Source organism: Cervus canadensis, chromosome 25 (genome assembly GCF_019320065.1).
Source record: "Cervus canadensis isolate Bull #8, Minnesota chromosome 25, ASM1932006v1, whole genome shotgun sequence".
Lineage (NCBI taxonomy): Eukaryota > Metazoa > Chordata > Mammalia > Artiodactyla > Cervidae > Cervus > Cervus canadensis.
In genome coordinates, this window is record NC_057410.1 from 26,276,285 (window position 1) to 26,289,586 (window position 13,302).

Sequence of the window (13,302 nt, forward strand, 5' to 3'; positions counted from 1 at the left end):
ATAAATAAATGTAGAAAACTGCTTAATCAAAAAAAAACAAAAACAAAATAGCTAAAATTCATCAAACATTTATCATGTGCTAAGTGCTGTTTTAATTGTTTTGCAAATATAAATTTATTTATATATATAATATATATTATTATATTAAATTAAATATATATAATATATATTTATATATAAATAAATTATATATTATATTAAATTAAATATATATATTAAATTAAATAAATTAAATTAAATTAAATTAAATATATATTATATTAAAAATAAATATCTATTTATCCTCATAATAACATACTCAGAATAGTATTGTCCCACTTAACAGATGAAGAAATTGAGGCCCAGAGGGGTTAAATAAGCCTTAGCTCATATTTTTTTAGGAGGCTGGGATGGAAACAAAATAATAATCTCAAGCACAAAAGATAAATCAGAATTGCAGTTCCAACCCACACTGTTCTTCACAGTAACTTATTTTTGCCAAATCAGCCATTTTTAAAAAAGAGCATCTTTGATGTTGTCTCTTTGAAACTAATAGTGATGACCAGGAAAACTTGCTGTTTAGTTGGTAAGTCATGTCCGACTCTCTTGCAACCCCATGAACTATAGCCTGTCAGGCCTCTCTGTCCATGGGATTCTCCAGTCAAGAATTGCCTGAGTTGCCGTTTCCTTCTCCAGGGGATCTTCCTGACCAAGGGATCGAACCCGTTTCTCCTGCATTGGCAGGCAGATTCTCAACCAGTGAGCCACCAGGGGGCTTCCAGAAAAACTACGGCTGCTCAGAACACTGACACCATTTGTCTGCACCAGAAACTCGAAATCTCTGTCAAATTACACCTTGCAAGGGCCAAGTTTTAGGTGTTCTCAACACCTCCGTAAAAACTCTAAGTTGAAGATAATATAATTATCATTTTCCTACATGCTTCTATTACTTTGTTCATCCATTTAAATATTTTCTTGTACTTTTGAAACCTACATTTGCTTTTTACATAATTGTGGTAATCTCACAAAGCTTATTTAGACAGATAAAAGAGTAACCTCTAATCATAGCCTTTACAAAACTAACTTCAGTTTAAAGTTTTTAGGTCGTGAAAAGTGAACCAGGAAACTTTCTAATCTTTTTTTCTTTAAATTAAGGAATTAACAGATCTAATCCAAGTTTAATTCTCCCTCCTCCCTCAGATCTAATTTGTTATTTATTCACTAAGTTCTTCCCCCTAAGTTGATAATTAACTCATTGTTAGGACAATCATAGACCAATGCAGTGAGGTTTTTTTCCCAGTATTTTTTCACACATAGCAATGAAAATCTCTTTCAATAAGTGAAAAAACAAAAACCAAAAACCCTACAGATAATGTTGGCAATAACGTCACATTTAAAGTGAAGAGTAGAGAAAAGTAGTTAATTGTAAAAACAATGTAGAAATATAGAGTTGACCGAGGCCATTACACAAAACATAGATTTAACTCTGAATGCTTGTTTTTCCTTTAACCTTTACATCATTTCATACTTTAACAGCTGCATCAAATATCAGTACCTGGTACAGTGTAGGGGCTCACTAAGCATCTGTTACACAAATGAAAAACAAAATCATGCTAGCTCTCAGTCACCAAAGGAATGCCCACCTACATAATTGAGTATCTGTCCATAAACTACATACTCCCAGGTCTTGCCAATTACATGCTAATTAAAACAAAGTGGCTAATTAGTTTTCTTTGCAATGTCAAAGCAGAAGAAATACATATACACTTATTTAAGAAGGCTGCTTCTGTTAAAGGTATAACTTCCTTATACCAGTCCTTTGTCCTTAATAATTAATCAAGTTTTCTCCAAATACAGGGCTTCTTAGTTTCACTCCTGGCCATTTCCAGGAAGGGCCTAGCTTTCATTCTTATCTGAAATTTTAGATGATGTATATTTTTCAGGACTTGTTCAATCTGAAAAGCCAGCAGCAGATCAATTTAACCAATCCCTTCAAGCAGGAGAATTAAAACGGTTTTACTGAAAAGTGATTCTTCTTTTTCTATATCTATAGATATAGATATAGAAAGTTCTATATCTATAGAACTTGCCTTTTGGTTTGGTTCTATAATCCTTCCTTTCTGTAAAAATCTTAGACGCTAACCCAGAACAATGCTATAATCAAGCACAAACATAGCTGAAGCTGGTCACATAAAAAATTACCAAATCACACAGGCACAGAAGTGATAAAATTTTGTTACTTATGTGAACCAGTGCTATGTATCTTGTTTCTTAAGGACTGTCTCCTGCACTGGCAGGCAGATTCTTAACCACTGTTTTTAAGAAGTCATTGAGAGGCATTTATTGAGTAATGACAGGTCTTTTAGTTACCACGGGAAAGGCAGTCAACTCTTCAGGTAGGCCTCAGTTTCTTCATCTCAAAAACAGCTAATAATTCACAAGGGATGGTTTTTGAGGATGAAATGAGAAAATAAAAGTATAACTTCTTTGAAAAGTATAAATTTCTATAAAAACTATTATAATTTTTAATAAAATTTCAAGCCAGTTTCAAGGAAAAAAATAATGGAATTAAAAATTATTCTACCCAATGAAGAGAAATTGGGAAAAAAAAGTAGAACTGATTAGTTCCATTGTCTGGTTTCACTAGATGTTAACAAGAAACCCCTTGTTTAACACTGTTGCTAAAATCCTATTTCAGGACATGTAGTAAGTAAAAGGAAACTAATTTCATCTTTCCTTGAGAACTCTAGGTAGCTTTCTTATTTTTCTCCTCCAGAAGAAAGCAGAAGAAAGTTTCTGGTTGCTTGAAGATTCTAGTGTGTTAGTTCTAGTTTTGCTATACTAGCTTTTAAAAATGTAATGAGAGCTAACAGGTTAGTATTGGCCAGCAGTAATAACCCTGAAAGTACATACTGACAGTGGTAGTAAAACAGTGGCCTAGATTCTGGGAACAGCTTGGAAAACCTGCACTCAGATGGAAATGAATCCTGCCTATCACAGTACCCAAACCTTTGTCCAGCTACCGTCAGAAATCCTCAGAGACTGCTACCTGATTTGAACCCTGATGGAACTACTTCAGATGTTGTCCATTAAAAAAATACACACAGTTAATTGTGTGTGTAACACACACAACAAAACTTTTGGATTGCAAACCAAACCAAAACTTTTTAAATCAACAAGTCTATCTTCAAGGCTCATTCATTCATTCAACAAATATTTGAGCACTTACCACGTGTCAAGCAGAGCTCTATTTGCTAAGTACATAAGATAAAAAGGGACAGACAAGGTCTCTGCTCTCATGAAGCTTCCCTTCCACTGGGGAAGCTGGACAATTAAACACTGTGATTAAATGAAACACTGTGACAATTAAACACTGTGATCAGTGCTGTGAAGCAAATACAAAGAGAGTAATTGGAGTGGTGATAGGAAATGGGGCAGATACTTCAGATAATGGTCAGGGAAGCCCTCTTTGAGTGAATGACATTTGGGCTGAAACCCGAATGAGGAGGAGACAGACAGACAGCCAGGTGAAGAGAAAAGATGTGAGAGTTTTCCTACCAAAGAAAATAGCAAATGCAAAGGCCCTGAGGCAGGAATGATGGCAAGGGAATGAGTGAGGAGTGTGAAATGATGACAGAGATGAGTGGCAGCCAGTTTAAATAAGGATTTACCAGGGATGGTAGAAGATTTTAATTTCATTCTAAGTGTGATGTGAACTCAAACACTGTTAGGTAACAGTGTTTGTAAGATGAAGATGAGATATGTTTATACATTCTATGAGTATTCAATTGCTTATTGCATGCACAATGGCTACATACAAAATGAAAAGGAAAGGCAAGGTTCTCACACTTAGATTTACAGTGGTTTAAGGAAGCAATAATTCATAAGTGACAGCACTAAGGTGAAAAATGAAGTAAAAATAAAGTGCTAACTGAAGACTGGGGAGGGAGTCACTGATTCAAATAGGAGACTTTAGAAAAGGCATATTTTTAAAGTAAAAAAAAAAAATTTTGAGCTCTTAAAGAAAAAGAAAAAGGATTTAAGCAGGAGTGGGGGAAGGAGGGGAGTCTGAGGCTGTGGGAACTGCACGCGCAAAGGCACAGAGGCAGGAAAAGACAGGGTGGGTCCAGGAAACCATGAATCACTGCATGGCTACAACTGCATGGCCACAGTGCCAGGTGGGTGGGTAGTGATGTGAGAGATAAGTCTGGAGAAATAGGCTGTCAGGGTGTGGGAACTGGGGTCTCGAATGGCATGTTGAGAAATTGAGAATTTACTTGGACTTTGGTTCCTCTTAAGGAAAAGAATCTCTTCAGGTACTTGTTAAAACTGCTAATTTCCATGCCCCATCCCTCCAGATACATTGATTTATAAGTCTAGGTGGGACCTAAGAATCTCCTTTTTAAACAAACACCCCAGGTGATTCTAAAACAGGTAATCAGGAAACCATACTTGAAAATCAGTGTACTATTTTTTTTTATGACAAGTCTGGACTGAAAGGGAAAAACTGAAGCCAACTCTAAGGATTGCTCAAGGACTCTAACAAAAAGGGGGAACCTGACTTAGAAGACTGGTAACAGAGCCTTTATTGGGACTTTCCTGGATGTCCAGTGGTTAAGACTCCACAGTGGGTGTGAGTTCGATCCCTAGTCTGGGAACTAAGATCCCACATGGTGAGGTACAGTTAATAAAATAAAATTTTAAAAAACTCTTTTTTAAAAAATGAGCCATTGTCACTGTTGGGATAGAATCAACCAAAGTTGGTGATTAAATGTGGGAGAAGAGAAGAATGGAAGTGTTCAAGACAACTTCAAACCTTGTCCTTAGGGAAGTTAGGTGGATGCAGGTGCCTGGTGGAGAGAGACCATCTGCAAGGTCTATGAGGTGTTGGAAATATGGATCTGGGAGCTCAGGAGATATGCAGAGGCACTAAACATGCTGCTTAGGTACGCCAAAGTAAATTCAACACAAATTAAACAGTATAAAAAGTAAACCCATAAAATTCAGAAGGGAATTGAAGTGAGTAGTTAAACCCATCTCTGGGTGACAATGAGACCTTTAAACATAAAAGCAACAAAAGAAACGCCAAAGAAAAAGATCTGTACATAAGTAATAATATACCACATACAAAATTAAAATAACTAACATTTGACCATCAAACAAGCAACTGATATTCTTAAAACAAACAGCTTACTGGAATCCCTGAAGGTCCAGTGGTTAGGACTTGGAGCTTTCACTGCTAGGGTCCAGATTCGATCCTTGGTGCAGGAACTAAGATCCTGCAAGCAGCAAACTTATCCCTCCAAACCCGCGTCCCGCCCCCCCAAAAAAAACCCCCACTAAGAATAGTTTCTGTGTGGAATAGTGAAAGTTATTAAATAACTTGGCAGCTTAAACATCTTGTCATAAAGAGACTTGCTTTATACATACTAAAGCTGATTGGGTTTTGTGGCATAGACTGGCAGGGCTCTTTTGATGGACTTTACCAGCCTGTCAAGTGTCAATCTAGGAGAGTGCCTAAATATACCAACTGTCGTAATTTACATTGTCTTGAGGGCACAAATACATTAATTGCCCCCAAGCTCCACTAAGCCTTGCTACCTTTAAGGAAACCACCTTTACTACATCCAGTCTTTCCTGAGGCTCCATATATTTAAACTGTGTGCAGGGTTAGGAATGGGACAGGAAGTCATTTCACAATGTCGAGTGAGCAGTGGCTCATAAATCATCCTTTTAGCACATAGAATCAATAGCTCAACCCTCTCGTCTTACAGATGAGGCTCAGAGAGGATGAAAGACTTGCCAAAGATCACCTAAGTGGCTGATTCCCAACACCGAGTCAGGAATCCTGATTCTCAAATGGCATCCCTTCCATTTTGTAGTGCTGCTCCATCCATCATGAGCTGTGGATTCTCAAAACAATTGATATTTAAAACACCACAACTGCAACTTCTATATGCTTTCTACTTTATCACTCTACTCATTCGGTTTGGCCTAATAAAAACCTGTACTCCCTCCCCCAAAGCCCCAAATAAATGAGAGAACTCCAAAAAACAAACAAAAAACATAATTAAAATGTTCAGACATTTAAAAATGGGAACAGATTAACCAGAAGACAATTCACAGAAATGAAAATGAAGGTATGAAAAATATTCACTCTTACTAGCAATCAGATAAATATATATTAAATCTCTTTTGCTTATCAAATTAGTAAAGATTAAAAAAATAAGATTCAAAGTTACAAAGATACACAAAGATAGGCCCTCACAATCACTGCAAGTGAGAATATTAATCTAGTCTTTATGAAAATGCAATTTGACAGCAGTATTTTTTAAATTTTCATGCTCTTTGACCCACTAATTAAACTTCTGAGAATCTAACCTAAGGAAATAATGAGTGATTTGTACAAAAATTTATTCTCAATTTTTTTACTTGTTAATAATGGTGTAAAAAATCAAAACATCCAAACACACAGTTAAATTTTGCACCATTGATAGAATAGGGTGTTAAACATCTATTTAAATTGTTTTCAAATAATTTTGATGTTGAGGAAAACCATGACATAATGTAGAATGGAAAAGCAGATACAAAATTCTACTGTAGTAAAATGAACCCAACTACCTGTATGTTTATATGAGTGTGTCTGTGTGTATCAAAGAAAAAAAAAAGACTTAAAGAAAGTGAAGTGAAAGTTGCTTAGGCACGTCTGACTCTCTGCAATCCCATGGACTATACAGTCCATGGAATTCTCCAGGCCAGAATACTGGAGTGGGTAGCCTTTCCCTTCTTGAGGGGATCTTTCCAACCCAGGGTTCGAACTCAAGTCTCCCACACTGTGGGCAGATTCTTTACCAACTGAGCTATCAGGGAAGTAAATAGGACTTCTCACCAGAACAAATTATGGGCCAGTCTATCTTCTTCATAATTTATTTTTTTCCTGATTTTCTATAATTAGCAATATAATTCTTATTTTTAAAACATGTATGTTTGTATATGTGAATATAGAACAAGAATTATATATAACATGAAAAAAGATTTTAAAAATGATTAATTTGTAAATCACTCAAATGGAGGTGTTGGTTGAAGTCACGGAAATAGATCAGATTGTTCAGGGAGAGAGTATAAGGAGAACAGGATGCTGGAGAGGGTCACAGCAAACATATACATTTAAGGGGTAAAAAGACTGAATTAGTGAAGGAGCATGGAAGGAAGTAGCTAACCCTAACCCTAACCAGGTATTGTCACATCAGGAAAGCCACATGACGGACTTCCCTGGTGGTCCAGTGGTTAAGAAATCTGTACTTCCACTGCAGGGGGTGCAGGTTTGATCCCTGGTCAGGAAACTAATATCCTGCATGCCACATGGTGTGGCCACAAAAAAAAGTCACATAATACGAAGAACCAGAAAAGTTGTCCACATGGTCGAATGTTGCCAACAGTAAGGAGGAGGATAGTGACAGGGCTATCAGAGAGAAATCACTGGGTACTACACATGAACAGACTGGTTTCCTCTAGCTCTGGTGAAGTAAGTGTTAGTCACTCAGTCGTGTCCAACTCTTTATGACCCCACAGACTGTAGCCCACCAGGTTCCTCTGTCCATGGAATGCTCCAGTCAAGAATATTGGAGTGGGTTGCTGTTCCCTTCTCCAGGGGATCTTCCTGACCCAGGGGTCGAACCTGGGTCTCCAGCATTATAGGCAGATTCTTCCCATCTGAGCCATGAGGGAAACTTCTAATTCTGGTGGTGGAAACCAAATCTGAGTGAATGGTACCTATTCAATAAAATGACTGTGAAGAAAAGAAGTCCTGTGCCTAAATTACCCGCTTAAACTTCAGTTTATGGGGGAAAAAAGATTGTGGAAATCTAAAACCAAGTAAAAGCATATTAGGATGACTAATCTATTGGTAATGAAACAAAAATTGGCAATACTTTGGTGTACAAGAAAAAACATGTTTGAGGGATTGTAAAGTTTCCATATAGTAAGCTCTGTTATAGAATAATTAAGGGAAAAAACAGCTCCACACTTGTTATCAGAAGGACAAAAAAAAAACTGTTACCTTTTTTCCCTAAAGATGCAGGTTCTCAGTTTCAGAGCAGTATTATTTAAAAGTAAAAATAATATAAAATATCACAGTATCAGTTAACTTCTTGAGACTGGACATGTGAAGTTTCCAGAAACATTTTCAAATATAAATAAATCATTTGACATGCTAAATAATGGGTTGTTTGTTGAGTCGAACCTTGTCTTTTTGTAATAATCAGATGAAATTAACCTCCTCATAGGCCACTAATTAAATATATACTTTGTCAATGATAAATAAATGTCCCAGTCTGGAGAGGGGATGCTGATAATGGGGGCAGCCATGGATACGGACTTCCAACCTACAGAACTGAGAGATAATAAATAAATGTTGGCTTAAGAAACTTAAAAAAAAAAAAAAAAAACCCTCATCTTTTTTATGAAAAGATGTCTGCATTAGCACAATAACTTGACTGAGTCTCAAGGACTCTCTATCCAGCCACAGAATAAACACACCAGAATGGTCCTAACCAGGAGTACCATTTACCATAGAATCTCAATCCCGCAACCCTCAAGCAGAAACTACTCAATTTACAACCACTCATTTTGTTACTAAAGAACCTTGAGAGTCTGTGTTAAGTAACTTAACATCACCTGGAGATTACTGTACACAATCCAAAATAAAGTACCTAAACTTCCTATCAAAAAACACACAGTGAATAGACCATGCATGTGTGCTCAGTTGTATTGGAGTCTTTTTGCAATCCCATGGACTGCAGCCCACCAGTCTCCCCTGTCCATGCGATTTCCCAGGTAAGAATACTGGATTGGGTTGCCATTTCCTACTTCAGGGGATCTTCCCGACCCAGAGGTCGAACCTACATCTCTTTTGTCTCCTGAATTGGCAGGTGGATTCTTCATCACTGCACCAGCTGGAAAGCCAGTTCATCAAGTACCATGGCTCAAATTGCCAGAGGAAACAACCATCATCTGTATTATTAACTGAAAAATCTCTATTTTAAAAATGAAAAACATAATCATATAGAAGCAACTGTGGCATGTTCATCCTGTAAATATTAGAACACTGGCACACAGGAGGCAGTTACTAAATGCTTCATATAGTTACTCTATATGAAGAATACTCAAGAATACCATAAACTTCAGATCATTTACACTCTGCAAAAATTCTTCAAACATTTCTGACCTCTTCCTCCCCCACCCTATCCCCTGCTCCAAAAAAAAAAAAAAGAAAGAAAGACAAAGACATTTTGAGGGTACCTTAGCAAGACATTTTGAGGGTAAAAGCAAGGTGTGCTGTTAACAGAATTGTTTTCACTTCTTAAGCTTTCTTTTCTTAGAATTATTAGAAAATTAAAATTTGGCCCACCTTTAACCAGAATCTGGAACAAATTTGAATGTACCAAGTTAAACAAAGTTACACAATGGACCAATTTTTACAAAATAACACTGCTTTGCTAATGTTGCCAATACACTGTTCTCTTCCCAGAGGCTGCTCCAGAGTTCAGGGACTACATGATAACAACACTTCCGGGCCCAATACGAAATGTGAAAATAGCTCCATCAGCTATTCACCAAACTGCACAGAATTAATGACAAGTCATAATTCCCTTATCAAAATGCTATCATGTTGACAGAACACAAGGTAAGGAATATGAGTAACACAAGTACATGGACTGAAGAGAATCACTCAGTATTGCTCAGAGGTTTTTGTTGTTTATTCTGTTTTGTGTTCAAGGAAAAATAGAGGAGGGATTTTTTAAAAACTGTATGTTCTGTGATCCTGCAGCACTCTGGGTTGATCTCTAGTATAGCACTGACCTCACTAATACTCTAAGTTGTATCTACTGACCTGTCTAACCCATTTGATTTTATTCTTTTAGAATAGGAACATTTAGAATTTTGAATCCACAGAATTGATGATACAAGCAGCACTCAATAAATGTTCTGTCCAAAAAATAAGTCCTTAAAGTGATTACTGAGTACCATGCTATGTGTTGTTCTATCAATGCAAAACAAGTACATACGCACACTCCTTTTTTTGAAGGTTGACCTAAAACATGATCATCCTTCATCCAGGTTATAACTCAGCAGGAATTTAGGAAGTGCTTTTTGAGGCTCATCTTCTTTTGTGTCTACATCAGACCTCAGAACAAAGCATTATTTCATGGTTCCTAAAATACTTATCATTTGTAAATAGTAACTGTGCAGATAAAAAGTATTCCATTTAATCATCTAAAGCAAGAGCAAACAAAAGAATATCCAATGCAAAAGAAGACCTCTCTCCTTTTAAAGGGTCACTGTCTTAATGGCTCCCTAAGTATCTTTGACTAACTTGAAAAGTCAAGTCAATAGAACCATCTGGATTAGGCAGAGTTTTGAAAGCTGGAATTAGGTGAAAGATAATATTAGCTCAAATATCTCTCACCAGGATTGTAAGCACCAGTAAGGAAGGGTGCCAGATGGTTAGCTCCTAGCTCCTACAGCTTCAGGCTGAGTGGGTGTAGCCCGGGGTGTACAATTACCTTATATTAACACCCACGTATTGACAGGTGCCAGCGACTTGTACACGATAGCGATTCTGGGGTGACACATCCAGCTGTAAGGCCTGCTATAGTGTCAACGTATCTCAAAAGGGTGTAAGAATCTTAAAGGGTTCAGCTGGCAGAATGGAAGGGGAGAAATATCGAAGAGGAAGAGAATGGCTGAAAATGAAGAATGAAAAAGAGCAGTTAGATTATCAGAATATTTCTCTGGGAGACTATTTTGAATTTTGAACTGCCGCTTTCCTCCACCACACGTATATAGTTAGAAAGGAGTGTTCCTGAGGCAAGAGGAGGGGGTCCGATCAGTTCCCGCCCTCAGTCAGCAAAGGCTCCGCTCTACATAATTACTGCCAACTCCATTCTTGCCTGGAGAATCCCAGGGACGGGGGAGCCTGGTGGGCTGCCGTCTGTGGGGTCGCACAGAGTCGGACACGACTGAAGCGACTTAGCAGCAGCAGCAGCCAGCATAGTACCCAGAAGTGAGGAAGGAGCAAAGGATCAGCAGTTCCTCCACTCCCTTTCTCGAGGGGGAGGGGTTCACGCTCCTTGTATTCCCCTCACCCGAAGAAGTCGCGGGAGAAAAAGGGTGGGGAGGGAATCCGGGGTCTCCGTGGACTCTCCGGCTGCGGAGGATGTGGCGAGAGAAGACCCTTACCTGGCTAAAAGCGGTCTTTCTTCTGCGCTGCTATTAGCCTCGCCACGGGTCCCTGGCGCTCTGCCTCGCGCACCTGTCGCGACCTAGCTGCAACACCTACAGCTCTCTGCGGCCCCGCCCCGGTCCGGCTCAGAGCCCCGCCCCGGACCCCGCCCACAGCCGCGGAGGCGCGCACGTCGGCCCGCCTCCTGCGCGGCCGCGGGGTGGGCGTGCGCGCCTCTGGTTGCGTGTTCGCTCTTTGAGGCTGTTAGCTGTGCTCCGCATCTCGGCGTAGGCGCCGTGAAGGGCGTGGCTGCATTTTCCTGGGACTGTTTCTAAACTCTTTGCTTTCTGAGGAGAGCACGCACCTGCACGGCCTAGAGCTCAGTGCTTCTGTACTTTGGTTTTAACCCTTTGACTCCCAGCTACCACAGTTTTTGACTCAAGAGCGACTAGAAGTTTTGTCCTGGTTCAAGTGTAGGCCAGTCACCAAGCAGGTTCTTGGAACTTTCGGGGTGAGTTCTGTGCAGGGAGGGTGTTTTAAAGGAGACCTTAGGGTGTAGTGGAAAGAGCTATAAATTAATCCTGGCTCAACCGGTTAACGCCAAATTGTTTCACCTGACTAGAGCACAGTTTCTTCGTGTAAATGAAGGGGTTGGACAAAGGCAGGTTTCCCAAGTTCTCCTGCAGCTCTAGCCGTTATTATTCCTTCATTTAGAGCTCTGCTCTAAACGTTGAGAGTTCGTTAGGAGGCCTAACACTTAGCCTTCCTGGCCCTAGATTTTGACCCAGGTACGTGTGGGCTGCATGAATGCCCTTCCAGAGTATCTTTTACTTTTCTTGCACCACAGGTGTAGTGAAGTTCAAACTACAAGTTTTCTGCAGTTTTCGGAATTCATGTAGCTTGATAAGTACTATAAGCGGCTCGTGGTCGGAAACACCTGTATTTACACTTCCTAAAGCAGTTAAGGGGCTTCCCGGGTGGCACTAGTGGTAAAAAAAAAAAAAACCCGCCTTCCAATGCAGGGGATGGAAGAGACAGGGGTTCGATCCCTGAGTTGGGAAGGTCCCCTGGAAGAGGAAATGGCAACCCACTCCAGTATACTTGCCTGGAGAATCCCATGGGGAGGAGCCTGGTGGGTAGTCCATAGGTAGCAAAGTCCGACCTGACTGAAGCGACTTAGCACCCACACATGCAAAGCAGTTAGTTAAGGACGATTTCTATAGACCAGTCAATTGTTTTGTTCTTTCAAATACCCAGCCTAGCCTAACTGTGGATAGATATCAAACATCAAGACTCATATTCCCATGCTACCTGCCAGTTTTCTTAAGAGTCCTAGCAAATATATAGGATGTTACTTAAGAAAATGCATCCCATTAGGTGTGGCGTTCCTTTAATAAATTACCCGTCTCCATTTTTTTTTTTTCTTAACAACCCAATAAAGGTCCTTATTCTCTGCTAAAGAAATTAGGAAGACTAACTGAGGTCAGAATTTTGGACCCAGATTTCAGTCTTGACTCAGCCACTTACCAGTTAGGCAAATTACTACTTGTTCTCTTGCACCTCATTAAGTGCCCTCTTGGTAATAGAGTTAGTTGTATGCCACAATTGGCTTTTACCAGTTTGCAGGACTGATTACTGGGGATTCCACGTGGCTCAGTGGTTAAAAGAATCCAGCAGTGCAAGAGCTGCAAGAGATGTGGATTTGATCCCTGGGTAGGGTAGATCCCTTGGAGGAGGAAATGGCAACCCACTCCAGTATTCTTTCTGGGATGATCCCATGGACAGGCACCTAAGATTGATCTCTGTATTTGGAGGGATTTTTATGAGTCAGTTGTTAAGCATAACCACTATTAAAAGTCAAATTATATAAACTAACAAGTATGTTAAGAGGTAATAAATGCTCAAAATGTCACTATTCTTTACTTTATTTTACTAATAACTCTAAATGTTGTCTACTTATCTGTAGGATGGAAATATACTGTATAACGTTGTATGTGTTTCTTCCCAACTCTATTCAGGTTCGTGTGCTTGTCTCGTTTGTAGCATGAAATTGGCTACAGTAGGAGTATTTACACATGGAAATTGGCAAATACTGCAAA

The 13,302-nt window shown here is 39.2% G+C and overlaps 2 protein-coding genes and 1 long non-coding RNA gene across 4 annotated transcripts in view; 2 read left to right on the forward strand and 1 right to left on the reverse strand.

The window, feature by feature from the left end:
* Positions 1 to 11,362, reverse strand: part of LIMA1 (LIM domain and actin binding 1) — a 91,100-nt gene extending 79,738 nt beyond the window's left edge. For both annotated transcript variants that reach the window (XM_043447336.1, XM_043447335.1), the window contains exon 1: positions 11,221 to 11,362. The gene's annotated coding sequence lies outside the window, so the exon portion shown is untranslated. The remainder of the gene's footprint in view (positions 1 to 11,220) is intronic.
* LOC122427692 (tubulin alpha-1C chain) overlaps positions 1 to 13,302 on the forward strand; it is a 1,128,437-nt gene that overhangs the window by 885,141 nt on the left and 229,994 nt on the right. The window lies entirely within an intron of this gene.
* LOC122427713 overlaps positions 11,436 to 13,302 on the forward strand; it is a 32,303-nt gene continuing 30,436 nt past the window's right edge. The window contains exon 1 of the long non-coding RNA XR_006265518.1: positions 11,436 to 11,714. This is a non-coding gene — a long non-coding RNA (uncharacterized LOC122427713). The remainder of the gene's footprint in view (positions 11,715 to 13,302) is intronic.